Source organism: Panthera pardus, unplaced genomic scaffold (assembly GCF_024362965.1).
Source record: "Panthera pardus isolate Hobbes unplaced genomic scaffold, ASM2436296v1 HiC_scaffold_9, whole genome shotgun sequence".
In the NCBI taxonomy this organism is placed as follows: Eukaryota; Metazoa; Chordata; class Mammalia; order Carnivora; family Felidae; genus Panthera; species Panthera pardus.
In genome coordinates, this window is record NW_026527024.1 from 3,370,737 (window position 1) to 3,393,153 (window position 22,417).

General features: G+C 44.1%; 1 long non-coding RNA gene across 1 annotated transcript; it reads right to left on the bottom strand.

The window, feature by feature from the left end:
• Nucleotides 1-4,580: 4,580 nt before the first annotated feature.
• On the bottom strand, nucleotides 4,581-5,720 carry LOC128775865 (uncharacterized). Its single transcript, XR_008420801.1, has 2 exons — nucleotides 5,641-5,720; nucleotides 4,581-4,756 (listed from the first exon to the last, which is right to left on the bottom strand). It is a non-coding gene; the product is annotated as an uncharacterized LOC128775865 (long non-coding RNA).
• Nucleotides 5,721-22,417: the final 16,697 nt, after the last annotated feature.

Sequence of the window (22,417 nt, forward strand, 5' to 3'; positions counted from 1 at the left end):
CAAGGACGTTGAGGCTCGGAGAAGTTTAACCATCATACAGTCCTCCGGTCAGTAAACCCAGGTTTACCTGACTATAAAGCCTACAGTCTTCCTAACGCACTAAGTGGCTTCAGAAGATGCAAAAGCTTTGAGGCCTTTCACAACTCCATATTCTGTGATTCTCTACAATTAAGGGAATCAACATGTCCACCAAAGTGCTAATAGTTCATAACCTCAGCATTCATTCCTTTCTCCCTGGGAATTAGCCAGCAGTCAACCGAGTATCATGTTCACTTACCCTAAAGTCATCGTCACCTCGACCTCTTCTTGCCTTGCGTACCTCAAGGTAGTTCATTGTCCTTGCTTCTTCCTCTTTATCTCACCCCTGCCTAGGCAGTTACTCCGTGCTCTATCCGTGTACTTGAGTTTGTAGGCTCCTTACCGGATAAGTGGTTTTGTTGGAGCGTGGATGTACTTGTAATTCACATAGATCACTGTGCTCATTCTTTGTCCTGGCTGGGATCTGAGATTCTCAAATCCATCTCTGTTCTTTCCCCGCTCTGTTTTGCAAAGCAAAAGCACCGGGGGGAGATAGGAGGATGGAAGAGGGGAGAAGGGAGAAGCTGGTGGTGCGCCTTCTCTGTCTTTTTTAGGATCTCCTACAGCAAGCGTGTCTTCTCCAGAGCTCCAGTCTCCGCTGAACAACCCTGCCGTAGTTCCGGCTTCTGCAGAGTGACCTCAGCCCCTGGACTTAGGTCACATCACTTTCTCCCCTTGTCCCTCTCACCTCCCTGGGTGGAGACGACTTCCTGCCATTAGAAAGCCTGAGCCTCACCTATCCCGTTTGGTTTCTTAACTGTTTCATCGCCTGTGTAACGAATTCCTCATGTTAAATTCTCTCGGGGGGTCTGGGGGGCCCAGCTGGTAAAGCATCCAACTCTTGGCTTTGGCTCAGGTCATGATCCCACGGTCATGGGATTGAGCCCGGAGCTGGGCTCCGCTCTAACAGCGTGGAGCCCGCTTAAGACTCTCTCTCCCTCTGCCTCTCTCCCCTATTCGTGCTCTTTCTCTCTAAAATAAATTTTTAAAAAATCTCTCTGTTTTAAACTACTTAACGTGTTATCTCTTTTCCTAGTTAATTCTCAGCGGATACACTCAGTTTTTCCCTTTTTTAAACGTCTGTCTCTATTCCTATTTGTCTGTGTTACTGTCTAACTGCTGCAAGGTGGTCTACACTGTGTACCCAACACCTTGTGCTTGTCCGTGTCCTCCATAAGTGTCTCCAATTCTTGCCCCCACACACAGCACTTTGACGAATATTCTCTGTGTATGTCCCCTCATAGATCTTCTATGAGAGTTTTTCTGCAATATATCCTTGGAATGGGGTGACTGGGTCACGAACACATTAACTCGCCTAAATTCTGTTAGGTTGGTGGACAAAATTTCTTTCTCCATTTCCTCAACTCTTGACATCATTCAACTTTCCAATTTTTGCCTTACTTTATTAAATTTCACAATAGTATCATTCAACAGAAGGATTGACGAACAATTGTTGAATGTTATACTATATGCCAGCCACTTTACATAGTTTCTCCTTTAGTCCTTACTCCAGTTCTATGGGTAAGTGCCAGGTGAAGGAACAAAGGATCAGAGAGGTTAAGCAACTGGCCCAAGGCCACGTAGCTAAGAAATTGCAGGACTGGATCACAATCCAGGCCGATCTGCTCTAAAGCTTGTGTCTCTGACCCTTATGGCATATTGCTTTTACATCAATGGGGACGTCCCTGCTTTATACTTGAACAACTGAGACTGGAGAGATGAGATCAATTACATAATAGTGTTTGCATAGCTGGGAAGAATTGGGGATCATTTTGACCTTGGGTCTCACCTAAAGCCGGTGCTCTTGACTTTGCACAGCACCACCCAACAGACACCACGTCTGGGACAACAGAGAGCCCAGGGCGGTGACCTTGTGACTGCCAGTGACGTTTTTGAATTCTCTAAGCCACACCGACAGATAATCGGGTTCACCAGAAGACCTACGGAAATAAAATTGCCCTAAATTTAATTTAATTGCTTTAGGAGGTGAAAAGATTGAGGTCGGCATCCACGTTGGAATAAGCACTTTGAGGAGTCTGGCCATCTAAAGCCCAAGGTACTAGAACTCACCAGTTGACAACATTCATTTCCCAATTAAAAGACTTCCCGCAAATCAAACCATAATGAGATGCCACTTCACACCCACCAGGATGGCTAGAAAAATATAAACAAATAAATAACAAGCGTTGGTAAAGGCATAGAGAAATTGGATTATTCGTGTATAGCTGGAGGGAATGTAAAATGTCTCAGCCCCCGTGGAAAACATTCTGGCCACCCTCAAAATCTTAAATGGAGAGTTACCCTATGACCCAGCACACCCACTCCTGGGTCTATACCCCCGAGAGGTAAAAACCATCGTACACACAAAAGCTTGTACATAAACGTTCATAGCAACATTTTTCACGACAGCCGTGAAATAGAAACCACCCAAATACCCATCGACTGATGGACGAATAACTAAAATGTGGTATACCCACATAACGAAACGTTATTTGGCAAGAAAAAGAAATGAAGTGCTGACTTGTGCTATGACCTGTACGAACCTCAAAAACATTATGTTAAGTGGAAGGAGCCAGTCACGAAGGACACATGCTGTATGATTCCACGTGCATGAAACGTCCAGAATAGGAGAACGTAGAGACAGAAAGCAGATTCGTGGTCGCCTAGGGCTGGAGGGTGTGTGTGTGTGTGGGGGTGTTGGCTGGGGAGGGCTAATGGGTACAGGGTTTCTTTTAGGAGCAATGAAAATGCTCTAAAACCGATGGTGTGATGGACGCACAACTCGTGAATAAGCTAAAAGCTGTTTAACTGTCCACTTTAATAGGTGACCTGTATGCATGTTGAGTTTTTCAGGAAAGCTGTAGAAAAAGGCTATGAGGTTAAGACTTTTGGAGAAATGGATGCTGGGAATGGACAAGGATGACATTATCTTCTTTATTTTATTACTTTTACACACAGTTATAATTGTGTAATTATACACAATTACACTCAGCTTGTGCCAGAAGAAATTTTTACTTCTCAGAGACTGCTTTTTTTTTTTTTAGCCATCTGTATGTTTCTTTTGGGTCTTATGAGATAGGGTTTCCAATTCCTTTTTTCTTTTTCCTTTTTATTTATATTTATAGACATACATGAGGAGAGTTGTTAGAATAAAAACCTGTTATATAGTTGAGGATGGAAATAGTAGATAGAATTCTCCCACCATTAAAGGTAAAAAAAAAAAAAAAAAATTCAAAGGAAGTTCCAATAAAACTATGCAGACTGAATTTAAATAATCATTTTTGAGCAGCAACTCTCAGAATTTTGGGACTCGGGAGCACTTTCCACTCTTAAAAATTACTAAGGACCCCAAAGAACTTTTGTTTATGTAGGTTATATCGAATATTATTTACTATATTGCAAATTAAATTGAGGAATTAAAAACATATGTCTTTATTCAATCTATTACATGTCAACATATTTTAAAAAGGATTTTCTAAAATAAAAAGTTGGTGGGGTGCCTGGGTGGTGCAGTCAGTGGAGTATCTGATTCTTGATCTCAGCTCAGGTCATAATCTCACATTATGTTTGAGCCCTACATCACGCTCTATGCTGATGGTGTGAACCTACTTGGGATTCTGTCTCTTCTTCTCTCTGCCTCTTCCCTGCTTGTGCTCTCTCTCTCTCTCTCTCAAAATAAATGAATAAACTTAAAATATAAAAAAGATGGAACTGGAGGGTATTATGCTAAGTGAAATTAGTCAGAGAAAGACAATTATCATATGACTTCACTCATATGAGGACATTAAGAGACAAAACAGATGAACATAAGGGAAGGGAAACAAAAATAATATAAAAACAGGGAGGGGGACAAAGCATAAGAGACTCATAAATATGGAGAACAGAGGGTTTCTGGAGGGGTTGTGGGTGGGGGATGGGCTAAAGGGGTAAGGGGCATTAAGGAATCTACATCGTTGCACTATTTGCTAACTAATTTGGATGTAAATTAAAAATAAAATTTAAGAAAACTAAAATAAATAAAGAAAAAAGGAATAAAAGAAATAAAAGAAATAAAAAATTGGTGAGGGGCTCCTGGCTGGCTCAATTGGTAGAGCATGAGATTCTTAGCCTCAGAGTTCTGAGTTCAAACCCCAAGTTGGGTGTGGAGATTACTGAAAAAAATAAAATCTTTAATAAAATAAAATTAAATTAAAACTTGGTGAAAGGAATAGCATTGTTTTACATTTTTTCGCAAATTTCTTTTATGGTTGCTTTAATCAAACGACTGCTAGGATCTCCTATCCACTTCTGAATTTAATCTGTTGTAATGTGAGCACGGTGCGAATACCAACATAAAGAGAAAGGAAAATAACATCTTAGTATTTTTTATGAACATGGTTTTGATTTCATGAACCCCCCGAAAGGTCTTGGCAATCCCCAGGAGTCTTAGATCGTGGTGTGCCAACCACTGGTTTAGTGTTTGCTAAAATTCCTGATAAGAGTTCCGTTGACTACCTTTCACATTTCATTTTAATTCAATCATTATTGAATAATTACATTTCAAAATATGTGCACGTGGGGCACCTGGGTGGCTCAGTCGGTTAAGCGTCCGACTCTTAGCTGCGGCCTGGGTCATGAGCTCACGCTTCCGGAGATGAGCCCCCCTGTCAGAGGCGCCTGCTTCGGATTCTCTCTCTCTCTGAAAATAAATAAATAGAGACTTTAAACAACAACAGCAAAATATGTGCACAGATGTCTAGGTATATGTACAAAAACTCCATAATAAAGCGTGTGCCTCAACAACTAAACATTTACTTTTGCTCCATGAAAACATGGAAACCATCTTAACACCGGAAGAGGAATGGCAAGCAGTAAAAGGAAATCCCTCGCAGTGAAGTAACGGGGCTACGGTTGATGATGTCAAACGCAGAGTGTGTTGCTCTTCTCCTCAACTTTAGGTGCACTTTTTGGTAATCACAATTACTGGAAAGCCCAAAAGGAAGCTAAGAAGGTGTCACCAGTGGTTTTGAAGCCTTGTGTGAGGAACTGACAGGACAGCAGAAAAGAAGCAAGTTTCAGGCCGGCCCAGCTCAGATGTCGATAATACAGGAGCAAGAACATTGGTAACAGGGGTCCCAGTAATCGTGGGGGTGATACAACAGGGTCTGAACAAATCCGTTTTGCTACAATAGTTCCCATGGCCACGAACAGAGCCTGGGCACTAAACAAAGTGAACTCTGAAATGGGGGACATGGAGGTTGACCTTATCATAAAAGCCACTGAGAATCAGGGAAATAAAACTTGGGGTACGAATAAGGAAATACAGGCATACGCTCTGCTTCAAGGACCCACATACAGTAAAACCTTGGTTTGTAAGCATAAATCGTCCCCGAAACATGTTCGTAATCTAAAGCACTTGTATATCAAAGCCCGAATTTCCCCATAAGAAATAATGGAAATTCAGACGATTTGTTCCACAACCCCAAACATTCATATAAGAATGATCACAATCCTGTAATATAATATAAAATGAAAAGCAAATACAAAATATAAAGAACAATAAACAAATTAACCTGCACTTACCTTTGAAAGCCTTCGTGGCTAGTGTGAGGGAGACGAGAGAGGGGAGGGCTATTGTGTAGGACAACTTTCAGTATCACTAATGGAATTACTGCTATCTTTTGGCTCAATGGAATCTTTTTCTGCACGGGGACCATTTGTATATGCTCACACGGATGTTGACTACAGTAAAGTATTCATAAACTCTTGTCAGAGACTGTATTTAATGTAACTGGCAATAAGGCAGCAGAGGAAAGAGTCTATTATCTGCAGGCGGCCTGACCTAGAATGAAGCAAAGGACCGTCCATAGGTGCTTGGAAGTGACAAAAAATACTCTAGTGCCAGTTGTGGGCACCTTCCAACATTCTGAAAAATCACTCATTTCTGCCGAACACCACGGCCCGAGACTGAGCATCCGAGCATGGGAGACGATCACCCACAATCCTGCAGGGAGCGAGAACGAGAGCAAGAGCGACAGCAAGAGAGAGAGAGGGAGGGAGGGAGGGAGAGAAGAACCATTGGTTCAGTTGTGATCACGTGGCTTTTGGAATCACGTACTGCTCGTATTGCAAGACATCGCTCGTTTTATCAAGCTAAAATTTATTAGCAATGCTTGCTCGTCTTGCGGAACACTCGCAGAACAAGTCGCTTGCAATCCAAGGTTGTACTGCCTAAAAACAGAGAAGTGAACTGGAACTCTCTCCAAAACGTGCACGCCTACTGTGGAAATACCCACAGCAGCGGGGGGAAGACGGCGGGAAGCATTCGGCAAAGCAGAAACGGGGGCAGGGCGATGGAGGTTTGTTGGAGGGACGGCAGACCACAGACCGCCAGGCCACACTGAGAAAATGAGTCATGTTTTCCCAAAACGAGATGCAAACCCGCACAGGAAACATAGAGAGGTTTGGACTGTCTGTTCGCTGATGGAAGCCTCATTCTGTTGAAAGCCGAGCTTCAGATATGTCCTTTGCCTCCTTTGGTGGAGATTAAAGTGCTCAAATTTAGATATTTAATGAGAGCAGCTGCTGCATAAAATTTAACTCTGACCATGTGAAAAGGCAGTAGCAGAAAATGACCGCGTTATCTTAGAGGAAACATGGGTGCAGTCAGATATGTCTTAGACCTAAGAATAGCAGAATTTCAGAGCAGGAAAAAAAAAAAAAAAGATATAACCCTGTGGGTAGACAATTTAAAAGTGAACAGGGCTGAAGGAGGGTGTCTATAAAAATGAGTAAGTCTCTTAAAGCATGGAATTATCATAAATATGATACATATTTTTAAAAATTTATTTAATGTTTATTTTTGAGAGAGAGAGAGAAAGAAAGCGGGGGAGGGCCAGAAAGAGAGGGAAACAGACGATCTGCACAGAGCCCAACATGCGGCTTGAACTCAACAAACTGCAAGATCATGACCTGAGCTGAAGTTGGATGCTTAACCGGCTGAGCCACCCGGACGCCCCATAAATATGATATCTTTTGATTAAGCCAAGCGTTTAATAGTTTGTGAATAAGATGGGAAAACGAGTGGACAGATAAAACACTCACTACTGTGAAATCCTGATTTCTTAAAGGTCTAAAAGGGCACAGCCCATACCCTTGGACCCACCGATTCCCCTCTGAGGATCCATCCCTCGGAAATACCAGCCCAGGTACAGAAAGAAATATATGGCAAGATTAGGTACTGCAGCTTTGTTTGGAGAATAATACAAATGACTGGGATTGGCGTAATAATTACGGTACTCCTCGTCATGGGATATCTCACAGCACTCCTCGCAGGAGGGAGCTGCCTACAGGGTTATGGAGGAGAGGGGAGCCCAGCGTTGTTTGGGTGAAAAGCAAGAGGTGTGGTCAGAGGCAAGCACAGAGTGCCACGGGGAGGGCCCCGGGTGTGGAGCCCGAGGCAGAACCCGGCACCACTGAAGGCAGAGAGAGGAGGGTAAGAAAGCAAATGACAAATGGAAAACAAGAGGCGAGTGATAATATTGGCTAGTTAAGTGTAACAAATACACCATAGCAATGGAAGATGCTAATCGTTGCTAAACCTGGGGCCAGGTACGTTTAGCTTGTCAATTTTCCTGTAAATGTGACAGCATTTTCAAAAAAAATAAAGCCTATTTAAAACTGTACGCGCACAAGGATGAGACGTTTCCGGACAAAAAGATGGCAATTTAGTGTGTGTGTTTTTTTTTTAATCACCTTTTGTAGTAAAACCAAAATGAAGGGTAAAGGGTGACAAATATCACAATATGTTTACTAGTTACATCAGAAAAATCCCAGTAACTCGAAGACTGCAACATTTCGTGTAAATTACAAGTTCCTCAGAATTTACGAATTAATTTTTAACTACTGGCAACAAAGGAATATTCTTTGCCTTGTAGACAAAGCATAACTGAATCGGGAAACTCATTTTTACCCACTGTGGACTCAAAAGTGTTTTGTTCCTGCCGGTCTCCCAAAACCTCCTGTCAAGCTTGGGTACATAACTTTTCTTCATATTTGATCTTAGCATTTGTAAGGGATAAATAATTGATCAGCACAGGAATTCTGGGAATATATTCAGCTTACGCTCAGCACTAAACTCTTTCTAAATGTCCTTAGGCGGCAACCCAAAATGTGCATCACCGAGATGTCAGTCGGAACGGGAAGCGCAGTGACACCATGGATTAGAGTCAAGAAATGTGAAATGCAAACAGGGGACTAGGAGACGTCAGTCTCACTGCTAGTTAAGTAGTCGGTGGACCCGGCTACTTAAAAAAAAAAAAAAAAAAAGCCCTTTAATGTCTCTCGAGTAAGACTATAACCTCTTTGAGGGTAGAATCTCCCCCCTTCTAATTTTAATAAAAGATGGTTGCAAGTGGAAACTTCAAAGTGCGCCGAAGAAAAAGTATAATTTAAACGTTTTTTATCGTATTACGATAACACACCATGAGGTCTACTCTCTGAAATGGCTAAGTGTACAATGTTGTACAGCCTAGCTCTAGAATTTACTCATCTTGCATAACTGACCCCTGATGCCATTGATTAACAACTCACCTTTCCCCCCTCCCTCTAGCCTCTGGCAACCCCCGTTCTCTCTGTTTTTATGAGTTTGGCTATTTTAGGTACCTCCTATAAATGGAATCATGCAGTATTTGCTTTTCTGTGACTGGCTTTTTTCACTCAGCATAATATGTCCTCAAGTTTCACCCATGCCGTCACGTATGCAGAATTTCCTTCTTTTTTAAGGCGGAATAATAAAAATCCCGTTGTGTGGGGGCGCCTGGCTGGCTCAGTCAGTAGAGCATGTGACTCTTTTATTTTTTTAAGTTTATTTTTTTAGTAATCTCTATACCCAACATGGGGCTCGAACTCACAACCTCAAGACCAAGAGTCACATGCATGCAGCTCTTGATCCCACAGTTGTGAATTTGAGCCCCACTTGGGTGTAGAAATTACTTAAAAATAAAGTCCTAAAAAAAATATTCCACTGTGTGTACGTACCACATTTCTTTATCCATTCATCCATCTCTGGGCATTTAGGTTGTTTCCACATGTTGACTATTGTGAATAATGCTTCAGTGAACATTGGAGGCCTAATACCTGTTTGAATTCCTGATTTCATTTCTTTCATATAAATACCCAGAAGTGGGGGCACCTGGTGGCTCAGTCGGTTAAGCATCTGACTTGGGCTCAGGTCAGGATCTTGCAGTTTATGAGTTCGCGCCCTGCATTGAGCTCTGTTGACAGGTCAGAGACTGGAACCTGCTTTGGATTCTGTGTCTCCTTCTCTCTCTGCCCCTCCTCTGCTCATGCTCTGTCTGTCTCTTTCAAAAATAAATAAACATTAAAAACCATTAGATACCCAGAAGTGGGATTGCCAGATCAGGTGGTGGTTCCTTTTCTAATTTTTTTGAGGAATCTCCATGCTGTTTTCCATAGTGGCTGCACTGTTTTGCATTCCCACCACCAGTGTATAAGAGTTCCCTTTCCCCACATCCCTGCCAACATTTATTATCTTTTGGGTTTGGTTGTTGCTGTGCTTTTTTTTTTTTTTTTTTAAGTTTATTTATTTATTTTGAGAGAGAGCTTGAGCATGGGGGTGGGAAGGAGCAGAGAGAGCAGAGAGAGAGAATCCTAAGCTGACTCTGTGCTGTGAGTGCAGAGCCTGATGCCGGGGCTCAATCTCATGAACCGTGAGATCATGACCTGAGTGGAAATCAAGAGTGGGACGCTTAACCAACTGAGCCACCAAGGCACCCCTATTTTTTTTTTTTTTTTGATAATAGATGCTCTGACAGGTGTGAGGTAATGTCTCATTGTGATTTTGATTTGCATTTCCCTGATGATTAGTGATGCTGATCTTTTTGTGAACCTATTGGCCTTTTGTGTGTCTTCTTTGAAGAAATGTCTATTCAAGTCTTTAGCCCATTGTTTTAAAAGCTTCATGACATTGGTCTTGGCAGTGATTTCTTGGATATGACACCAAAAACATAGGAAACAAAACCAAAAATAGACAAGTAGGATTACCTCAAACTAAAAACTTTCTGCACAACAAAGAAAGCAATGAAATGAAAAGTCAACCTGAAGAATGGAAGAAAATATTTGCAAACCATCAAGCAACTGGTAAATTTCCAAAATATATTTTAAAAACTCATAAAAGCAAGAGCAAAAAAGTTAATAACCCAATTTAAAAGGGGTACTTTTTTTTTTTTTTTTAAACATTTATTTATTTTTGAGACAGAGAGAGACAGAGCATGAACGGGGGAGGGTCACAGAGAGAGGGAGACACAGAATCGGAAACAGGCTCCAGGCTCCGAGCCATCAGCCCAGAGCCTGACGCGGGGCTCGAACTCACGGACCGCGAGATCGTGACCTGGCTGAAGTCGGACGCTTAACCGACTGCGCCACCCAGGCGCCCCAAAGGGGTACTTTTTTTACACTTGATGTTGTATATGTGTGTAAAAGAGTAACCTTTGTCTGAAACATTTTCATTCCAAAAAATTATTATTTTTAATGTCGTGCCAAAGTTCCCAGGCTCCACTCAGGGTGTAACTGAGGAACACTATGAATGCCATAATAGGATGAGCTTCCATTTTCACATGCTCATAAAATCCCTGCCCCCCCCTTTACCCCTCCCCCCCCCCCCCACCGCTTTTCCCCAAGGCATTTCTGGGATCCACTGGTGTGTGTCATATCGTCAGAAATGGGTCCAGTTAGGCTCTTCCCGCCCAGATTTCTTGTGGAGGATCTTGCCCTGGCCTGCTACTTGTGCCCTCATTGCGTGACAACGTGACTGGATCCACCTGTCCTCTGCGGGGGCCACACTGAACCCTCGCAGGGCAACAGTGCAGACTGGTGGATGGGCCTCTCACCAGTATTGTGCTTTAGTCTCTCACCTGGCCCTCAGAGCCCCATAGCTGTCAGTCAGACTTCCACCAGCCAGAGCCTTTGGGGAGTACATCTCTGCCACGTTGAGACCTTACCCCTCAGTCAACAGCAGCTGGGAACGGATGCCTGGCCGTCCTCCTTCTGTGTCTCATTTCACCCATTCTCTCCAGGTATCCGTGCACGTTGTACCGTATCCCCCTACCAGCCCCAAGACCTCTGTTCATACCAATTCATGCCTATAGGGCATCTGGAGGAATTCTCCAGACGACCAGCCCCCATACTTTAAATTCTAGTTTGAGCTTATCGGAGGTCTGTTATGTACTCCTAAAACGAAGTCTTACTTTCCAGATGTGCTGGGGAAAGGGAAGCTTGACTAGCTCATATCATTGACCTGCATTCTTCCATTACTAAGAATATGCTAAGCCTACCATAGGCAGGATTTAATTGAAGGCATAGGAAAGAACATGAAAAAGACTATATTATTATTTTTATCCAATCATGTTTCTATTACCTGGCTTCATCTCTTGCCCCAAATGAATCATGTCATACATGAGTGTCTGTCTCAATCAGGAATTTTAGAAGTGGCATCTGTAAGACTGTCACTTAGTCCCTGTGTATGGTTGGACCACAAACCATACATTCAGGAACTAAGGGGCAGCCACAGTTGGCCTTGTTATTGGAAAAAAGAAATCCAGGCTTTAGAAGGATAGCTGAATGAATGAGGAATGTAGAGAGAAAAGAGGAGAGATAGTGAGTATTTTGTGAGTTTCTAATAATTTTCTTCATTCCATTTGGGTCCTTTACTGTGGTCTTATTGTCCTTAAGTTCCTTGATATATGCCTGTGTCTTTATAAAAATCCCGACTTTTTTTTGCTTAATTGACATAAATTTGGGTTCTGGCCCTTTTAATCAAATAGCCAACATTTATTAGACAGTTACTCAATATGCCAACCACTGTATGGTACTAAATGTTTTCCATATATTCCCTTTATCTTTACAGCAAGATTGTGAGACAGAGAGGGGTTATACAGTCTGATTTCAGAGATCACACTCCCTCTATTCTGCCTCCCAAAGAATATTAAACCATAAACACTGTATTGTAATTACTGATTTCTCTTGGCTGTCTCTCCCATTGACTACAAGCATCTTGAGGTCAAAAAATAGAGGACTTACTTATCTTTGTACTCATAGCACGACGTTAAACGAATGGGTAAGTTGATTGATTATGGCTTTACTATATTACAGTGCAGATGTTTGCACCTTGTCTCCCAATGCATCAGTAATTCTCGAGCCCTTCGGGGGATTAAGGGAGGGAGTATATCATTTGGGAGGTTCTTTTAAAATGACACACACCTTCAAGTTCTGATGTGTACCCTTGAATCCCACCTTCTTCAGGTTACTCCATAAGGAAACCACTCTTACTGATGGGAGTATGTCATACAGCTTGAGTCAGGTAGGCCTTTGAGTAAAGGGTTGAGTACCATTATTGATTTTCTTGAGGCGACCACTGTACCTTTACATTGCTGTACGCCCACAGTCTAACAGTGCCTGACACACAATCCATGCACAATACGAACCTGCTGAGTGAATTAATAAATGTTGATTTTTATCAGGTGGTTTCTAATTTTTTTTTTTTTTTTTTTTTTTACCACTTCAAAGGTCTTTCATGTCTTCTGGATTCCATTGTTTCTGTTGAGAATTCTGCTGCCAGGCTTAGTGCTGTCCTTTCGAAAGTTTTTTTCCTCTGACTGTGCTTAATATTTTTCCCTTTGGTTTTGGTTTCTAGATGTTCTACTGTGATGGACCTAAGCGGGAAGGTTTCTTTGTATTCATCTTGCTTGGGGCTCACGAGGATGGTTCTATCTGTAGCTTGATACCTTTCATCAGTTTTGGGAAATTCTCTACCATTATCTCTTCAAACATTGCTTCATCTTCATTCCCATTCTCTATTTTCTCTCCCTCATCCTCCAATTAACATATATTCTAGTCCTTCTGCCTCTACCTCTTACTTTCTCTTCTATGGTTTCTATCCTTTTGTCCTTCAGTGCTTCATGCTAGACATTTTTTCCTGACCTAACTTCTGATTTCTTAATTCTCTCATTAGCTGTGTCTAATATGAGGTTACACCTATATATTGGGTTATTAACTTTGGTTACTGATTTTTAAATGTTTATTTATTTATTTTGAGAGAGAGAGAGAGAGAGAGAGAGGAGAGTGAGAGAAAGCAGGGGGAGGGCAGAGAGAGAGAGAGAATCCCAAGCAGACTCCGTGTTGTCCGTGAAGAACCCGATGCAGGACTTGATCTCACAAACCGTGAGATTATGACCTGACCCGAAACCAAGAGTCAGATGCTCAACCAACTGAACCACCCAGGTGCCCCGGTTACTATTTTTTTAATCCTATAAGTTTCATTTGGTTCTGACTTACAGTTTCCAATTATCTTCTGAGCTGTCCCTTAATCAGAACGTATTCAGCATAGTTATGTTAACACCTTAGAGTAAGAAGAACTCCGTTGTTTTGATCCCTCATGGGTATCTTTCTATTGCCTTTGGTTTCTTTAGGTTTCAACTGACCTGACTCCTCCTAAACCTATTTACTTTTTATTGTGTGCAAGACACTGTATATTAATTATCACAGAAATTATTTGACTCTAACCTAACATTACCTTTTGATAGGGAAGATTTGTATTTGCTTTTGGCAGGTGGGTAGGGACACCAGCAACTGCAGATCAGATGAATCCAATAAAGGCCTTAGATAATTGGAGCTGAGCTTCAGTCCATCCTTACTCCTAGGGTCTAACCCTTGCATTTCCCAACGCAGAGTGTGTGTGTGTGTGTGTGTGTGTGCGTGGTGTTTTCTCTACAGGTCTCCCTCACAGTCTCAAAAAATACATGCTCAGCTTTTCAATCTTTCGGTTACTTTTCAAGGAATTGACAGGTGCCCTGGGAGAATAGTAGACCTGATGTTGGATGTCACTCGTTGCATTTAATTCTTCCCTAGATCCCAGCCCTGTACTTTTTTACTGTGCTGTTACTTCCTCTAGTGACTTCAAACAATTTTTTTTCTCCGTTTGAGCAGCTTTTCTAATAGCTCTCAGTGAAAGACTTGTTCCCCATTAGCCAGTCTGCCATTTTCAGAAGATACCTAATTCGATCTTTGTTCACATTTTATCCTTACCAGATTAGCTAATAGTAAAAACAAAACAAAAGCTTTTATTTTTTAAAACGTCATTTACTGCTTCTTTACTCATTGCTGTTAAAGCACTTTCTAAATAACTGGGAAACAAGGGAGGTGCGAAACAGGATAAAGGAAAAGATCTGGTTGATTCCCAAACTGTAGAGTCAGTCTAAACAATGCAGATAAAAGAAACATTCCCCAAATTAGGTTGAGCAGACATTCTCCTTCGTAAAAGGCAATCTCGTTCTCAGCATTTACGTGTCATGCGTTACCCGAAGCACACTTCTCTTTACGCAAAGCCTAAAGTGATCAGGTATTGCGTCAAATAAGACCAAACTTGTTTTTTCTTCCCCGATGACCTGGGGTTGTACACAACCATATGTCCCACCAGCGGTACAGGGAGCACTGGTTTAGAGGTGCAGGCAAGGTGGTGACCTCTCAAGTCAGGGATCAATACTAAATATGTCAGTGGAAGCCTGGGCCAGCATGAACGTCAGCAGAGGAGGCAAAATGGCGGTGGCCGTCAGTAGGCCACAGTGCCCCAGGGAGGTCAGCAGGACTGGATAGGCAGTGGCAGCTGGAAAGATCTGGGGAGACATCATAGCTGGGGCAATCTGCTTTCCTTTCCTTGTTGTTGAGAGCCAGACTCATTCTCAACGGGACTAGCCCAGAGGAATGCTGGGGAAGAGAATTTCACTCCGGTTTCTGCGGCAGAGGGAAGTGGAATGCTATACCTCTCCCGACAGAGGTAATTACGGCCTCTAGGAGCAAAGCCCAGGTGGTATTTCCCCAGAGTTGATTCTATTTCTCTCCTGGGTTGACAACTACCTCAGGACAGGGATAATGGTTGTTGATGCTATCTGCCACTGTGGTGATTTCAAACTAAAAGAGAGATTAAATATGCAAGCAGCAAAGCATGAGGAAAAGAAAAATCAAGACTGGGTTGCAAGCTTCCCTCTGCTTCTGATAACCACTGCCGGTTCTGCACTGCTGGGCACCTGAGAGGCCAGCACCCCTTCTATCCTGGAACCTGGAAGGGAAATGCAGTGGGATGAGGACCACCGCCCCATCCCCCCCCCCCCCCCCCCCCCCCGGCCCCACTTTCCCTGGCTCTCCTGCCTCATCTGCCTCTACCATACGAACCTGTTCCTACATCTCTAAGTCAGAAGGGAACTTGGGATTCTGTCGTGAACTGGTCTTCACCCAAAGCAGGAATTCTTTTTTAAAGCATTCTTGTCAACTGGTTGACAAGATTCTGCTGAGGCTCTATCGAGATGAGAAAAATGACTAAGGCGTTTCCCGTATTTTCATTGTGGTGTATATGAAAACACAAGCAGAACAAAAAAAGTATGCTGAGCGGGTTAATTCTCCATCCATTCAGTTCCCCTCCCTGTGACGACGGTTACGAAGTTTCTAGGTATTGTACCTGGAGGGTTTTGTATACATGTATATTTTCTAAGTTCATGCATTTATTTTGAGAGAAAGGGAGACAGAGTGGGGGAGGGGGCAGAGAGAGAGGCAAGGAGAGGATCCCAAGCAGGCTCAGCACTGTCAGTGCAGAGCCCAACACGGTGCTTGAACCCACAAACCTTGAGATGGTGATGAAACCAAGAGTCAGACGCTTCACCGCCGGAGCGACCGAAGGCGCCCCACGTACACATATTCATACGATTGTAGTACCCTTCCTTCAACCAGGACCAGACATGCTTTTTATTTAATACAAATGACAACATAATTTCAAATCCATTTTGAGCACTCTAATTGACAGGAAGTTGTACCTAAAATTGAACTGGAATTTCTGTCATTTCAGAAGTGGTTAAATCTTGGTTTTGGCTTCTAGAACTTCACAGAATGCGCGAAACTCTTCCCTGCAGGGACGGTTCTGTGAAGGTTTAAAACAGCGGTCTTTCTACTTATTTTCCTCCACCCTCTCTGTCCCCCACCACCCGCCCCTCTGCCCAAGGTGCATTCCCAGCCAAAATGTTTTGAGTTTCTTTATTCCTCCTGTGGTGTTGTAGAACCAAAAGAATTATACATATTTCTTGCCAAAGAAAAATATTCAGAGTCGTAAGCTTGCTTTGAGTTAAATAAAACGAGTTCATCACTGCTGGTGGAAGGTTGGTTGGTTTGCTCTTGCCCTCCTAGCATTATTATGCCATTATATGGCATATATTATTGCCATTATAGCATTAGCTTATACATGCTTAGCTCCTGAAGACTTTATGTATCTCGATTATCTGAATTTCACTTGCGTAAATAAGATCTTCGTGTGATTTTTTTTGTAGCTGCCAAAGTAAACTTTAAAAATCAAGATAGCTTTAAATATATATATATATATATGTATACGTATGTATATATATATATACATATATATATATAGACTGTGTCTCCCAAAGTGGAAAAAAATTTAAATACATTTTATTGTGTTGCATGTGTACAGATACTATCAAATTTACTTATTGAAATGAAAATAATGGGTTCAACTGAAAGGCAGTTGAAATCGCAGCTAAATAAAATCTTTTTAAAAATTTTTATTATAATTGTTTTAATGTTTATTCATTTTGAGAGAGAGAGAGAGAGAGAGAGTTAGGCAGAGGCAGAGGGAGAGGAGAGAGAGAATCCCAAGCAGGCAGCATTCTGTCAGCGGGGAGCCTGACGCAGGGCTCCGTCCCAGGAACCATGAGATCACGACCCGAGCCGCAACCAAGAGTCAGTCACTTAACCGCCTGAGCCACTCAGGTGCCCCTAAAATCTTTATTAATTGGAAACTGGTTAACTATTTTCATGACTCTGAAAACGGAGTTACTATATTTACGAACGAACTCGTGCTTTAACATAAAGTTCAAAATACAAGATTGCGGGAAATATTTTAGGACTTCAAATGTTTACAGGGTATGTGCAAGAGGGAAGAACCCCAGGTCGGAGCCAGGAGACCACGCGGCTCATTCAGATTGGCCCCGGGTTAGTTTTTGATCTGCGTGGCCTACCATTTCTTCACAACGCCCTCACCTTCACCAGGGACTGGTAAGTAGTTCGGCCCCCGTACAAGTGCCTTCGAGAGATGATCTGTGTAATCTGTATATTAACCCTGTGTTACGGATGAACAACGGGCTCCCCAGGGTTAACTAGCTGGTCCAAGGTCACACAGCCCAGAGCGAGGGAGGGGGAATTCACAGGCAAACAGCGCTTCGTCTTCTGTATTTCTGGGCAACTTTCTCACAAAGTGCTTCCTTGCTTCTATTTTGTTCATTCTCTTCTACAGACCTTCCCACAAGACACTTCTCAGTTCTTTTAGAAACATCGTGACTGGCTTGCCACCTGGCACGTTAACCTCCACATCTCGTAACCCACTCATCTTTCTAGACGCATCCTCTAGACACGTACCTACTGCTCTTGAGCCCGAACTGCACTTTTCTCTCCCTGTTCTGAGAAAGGCCTCTCCCAAGTGCCACCCTTTTGTGAAGCCAGATTGTCCCTGTCTGAAGGCATCTCTCCCTGCCCCAGCTGGAAAGCCTTTGTCATGGGCTGTCCTGTGCATATCATTTCCTCGAATACAGCATCACACATAGCTATTTCTGCACAGGAGTTCTCGTCTTCAAGAGCCTATAAGAAGAGAGAAACTAACAGAGCTCTAAGCCCATCCTGGGGACTCAATGAGCATTTCTAGAAGATTTGGGCTGTGGGCTTCTTCTGGAAGTCGGATTGGAGGGATCTGTAGCCTTGGAGAGGGTGGAATCGTCCAAGGCCTGTGTCAAGTGTCTGTGAACCGCTGGGCCATTGCTCGCTTCTGTGGTATCGCTTTGGACTTTGTTTTGCCAACCGAGGAAAGCTGGTGAGCCTCAGGCCGTAGGAATCAAATGGAAAATTCCCTCTGGTCAAAGCCAGTGCCTGGGGCTTTACTGCATAGCAAGCTTACCTGGAGAAAAACATCCGAGCTCCTCTCTAGTTGCAGGACGGTTATTCACGGTCATCTCTTTCAGATTCTCTCTCTTTCAGATTCTCGAAACCAGAATTTGACCCGGTGGGTTGACATTGAACGGTTTCTGTAACCCGGGTAAAAACGGCACCCTGCTGTGAAAACTACCTTTCCTTTTTTTCTTTTGCGGTCCCCCTCCCCCCCCCCCCAAAACTAATACATTTCAATTGCTGTGAAGGAGACAATTAAGGGCGTCCCTTCACTTCTGGAAGATAAAAGTTCAAAGTCCTCCGCAAGTGAACTGAGATAGGGGGAAAAAAAAAAAAGTCCTCGTATTGTGGCCTCACGAACAGCCAACTAGACAACGCTGCCTCCTAGTGGCGAGTATAGACACTGCTTAGCGTGTGGACACGCTGTCGGTCCTGGTCAGTTTGGAGAGGGGGCTTTCCGAGTAGGAGTGTGTGTTTACTGTTCAGCATACACATACACTGTGGATGTACAAGCTTAGTCACAAAACGGATCCCGAACAGGGACTTTTGGCTTTTCACGATCAGGATTCAAACCAAGTCCACAAACTCCCGCGCCGTCCTGAGCCCGGCAGGTAAGACTCATGATCACAGCAGCGGTGGCCAAGGCACGTCCCTTATAAAGGAATTCTCTGTCCTTGATTTTTAACACGTCGTGGGAGCCCCCGGACACTCCTGAGGACCCCTTCAGGCTCCAAGTCACCAGTTTGCATTTACAGGATTCTAACTGGGGCGTCCCTGGGACGTTGCCAGAGCTGTGAACTGAGCTACAAAGTCTGCAAATACGGGCCGCTTGTTTTCCCAGGGTGAGGGTACCAGGGTGCGAGGGTGCTAACCCGGCTGGCTCCACGGGTGGGTGACCTGGGCAAACAGGGCTCCGTGACGACGGTGGGCCCGCTCTCGGAGCGTCACTGCTGACACCCGCTTGACGTTCTTCATACATTTCCATTTTGCACAGGGACCTGCAAATTCTGTAGCTGGTCCTGCCTTTGAGAGAACTGACTGCCTTTGCCTCTTTTTCTCTTCCCCCCATTTCCTGCCCATGCTGTGCTCCTGGGGCCAGGCGGTGCCCCACAGCTTGCCCGAAAAACGGGGAAGGGTCTCTGGACCCATCTTTTGTCTCCCAGCCCCAGCCTCTGAGACCGGGAGCCTGCGTCTTCTGAGGAGGGTCTGTAGTGGTCACGACGGCCCAGGACCCGGATGGCAAGGCTCACGCATCACCGGGGTTCGTTTGATCACCACGAGCTGGATCCCGTCCAGCGACTATGTTTATTCTCGCTCCTCGGCTGTCTCTTGAGACAGTTACCCCCGCTGGCAAAGCGAGGCACCAGGTACAAAAGCACCTGTTTGCTGGTCACTCTTCGGACGGGGGAACTACTCTGCCCCATCTTCTTTGGATCCCAACGTTCCTCGTGCTCCTTGTCATTTCTTCTCTCCCTGCCCACGTCTGGCAGGTTTCTGCTCGCCCACGTGACCGCCTATCCGCCTGCCTATCATCCTACTGACCCACCGTCCAGTCGTCTTCCTACCGACCCGACTGCGGGATCCTACACTGAACACCAGCTACGTGCCAGATGCTCTTAGGAGACTCTTTACACACATGCCCTTTACTCTCCCAGATAAGCAGTTTTTTCCTTCATCTTCCACTCGAGAAAACTGAAGCTTTCAGAGATGCTAGGGGATGTGACTGAGCTGGAAACTGGTCTCATGTCTTTTTTTATTTTAATTTTTTTTTTAACGTTTATTTATTTTTGAGACAGAGAGAGACATGAACAGGGGAGGGGCAGAGAGAGAGGGAGACACAGAATCTGAAACAGGCTCCAGGCTCTGAGCTGTCAGCACAGAGCCCGACGCGGGGCTCGAACTCACGGACCATGAGATCATGACCTGAGCCGAAGTCGGACGCTTAACCGACCGAGCCACCCAGGCGCCCCCTTTTTTTTTTTTAATGTTTATTCATTTTTGAGAGAGAGAGAGTGTGTGTGCATGTGTGAGTGGTGGAGGGGCAGAGAGAGAGAGAGAGAGGGACAGAGGATCCGAAGCCGGCTCTGTGCTGACAGCAGTGAGCCCGACGTGGGGTTGGAACCCATGAGCTGTGAGATCACGACCTGAGCCAAAACTGGACTCTCAACAAACCGAGCCACCCAGGCAACCCTGGTCTCGTGTCTTTCTGGATCCAAAACCTACACTGCCTTCTATACACCAGTGGTTTTCAAAGTGTGGGCCCCAGGCCAGCACGTTAGAACCGATTAGAAGTGCAACTTTTAGGCCCGGGTCCAGACCCACGGAATCAGAGATTCTGAGGTGGAGCCCAGTCCTCTCTGAGGATCAGCCCTTCCCGGGACAAGCTCCTGCTTGGGTGAGACCTGCTGTTCCATACCACCATCACCCCATCCCGGGCCGCCTTCCCCGCTCTCTACATCCTGAAATTGGCAACCCAGACTTGGGACCCTCCCACGGTCCCTTGTTGAATCATGGGCTCTTTACTCCTCCCCCGTCGGGATGTGCCCAGTGGTCCAGGTCAAGGTGCCTTCTCTCTACCTGGGAACTGTGCCACTTCAGGGGGGCACATCCCAAACCCCAGTCATCTTTTCCCACCTCAGACATGCCCTTCTCCTCACTCCTTCATTTGGGCGAATTATTTCCCTTCTCTCCTGCACAAACTGGGAGCCAAAGTTTTAAGTCCCTTTGCTGTGCAGAAGCTCTCTTTCATCCATCCCTGCTCTCCCGGCTCCAACACCAGCCTTCTCAGATTCTCACCACTTCCAGCCCTCCCCCTTCCCTTCTCGGCTCCTTCGAGCTGCCCTCCAAGGGGCTGGAAGAGTCATCTTTCCAAAGGGCGGTTCCTTGAGCCCACCAATCAGGTATACAAAATGTCCTTTCGTCTTCCCTTCCCCCACAGCCCTTTATGCTCCTTTTATGGTCCCTTCTTTGAATTGTAATAATTCGTGTGCTTGTCTGACGTGATGGCCCAGTTAAGAGAAGGAGACTGGTTTCCAGAAGCCATTCAATACAATCAGCTTTAGTTTAGTTTTTTTTTTTTTATAGTCACATCAACCGGCCGAGCAGACACCTGCCATTGGAAGAGAATTTGATGGGCATTACCATCATGTTTGCAGACCAATAATGAACATTCCCAATGACCCAGAACACACTCTCAGTAACCCAGAAACCACTTTTCAGTGACTGCTATAAGAAGAGCTCTACAAGTTGAAAGCAGAAAGCCTTTTAATGACCATAGGATCACCTTTGGAAAAGTTGCCTTCGGGCCAACCTAAGAAGTAGACAGATTCTCAGTATTAAGGCCTTAATGACACAATTACCACCGCCCTCCTTGTTTAGTCTGATTCATTAAGACTTTGGTTTCCATTAACTAAATCCAGTCCCTTTGTTTCTGGTTGAGGTCATAAATAGTGAATGGCACCTTTCTCCAGCCACCCATTTGATTACTTACAATGACCTCATACTAGTTTTACATACTAGCATGACTCAGACTGATGTCATATAATCCCGCTAAATGACTGTTGATTCCCCACGGCAATCAGCACCTTCCCAAAAGCTTCCATGGAGAAGATTCTTAAAAGCCTGCTGTTCCGACTTTCTTTTTTGGATGTTGTAAATAGGCTTTAGCCTTGAGTTGATTGTCTCTGTTGACATATTAAGTCTCCAATTTATAGTGTCTTACGTGCAAACAACTTGTTGAGAATGAGCCACCCCTCCACTTCCAGTTTTAGTAAAAAGTATGGCCTCATACGAATACACGGAATAAAAACAAATTGCAAGAACCAATTTGCTCTCTGGTTAGGGAGTCTATAAGTCAGCGTTCCAGTTCGTGAATTATTAATAATAACACCTGTTGTTTCTATCGCCGTGCTCAATTCACCAGAGCACTTTCACGTCTGTTATCTCACCTGCCCTTCCAATAATCCTTTCAGGTGGAGAAGAGAGGCATTGCTAGCTAGCTGCCCCTGTTGACAGCGAGGATGTGTGAGTTGATCAGGGTCCATCAGCTAATGAGTGGCAGAAAAATTCCAGTCTTCGGGTCTGCTTAAGAAAGAAGTGGATGCTAAGAAGTCTTGCTAATTATCAGTATGTTTTAACACGTTAAAACCTTTTGTAAGTGGACTGGTGGAAACAGAAGAGGTAAGAGGAGGATGGGTGAGGGAAGGAGAGAAAGGAGAGGGGGAGAACAATTTCTATTAACAGGGATCAAATATCAGCTGTGCAAACCTGTGCAAAGCGAAATATATTAGTTTTACAAAAGCAATGGGCATCCGTGTTTCAAATTTATACCCTCCTCTTATGATAGTCAGCT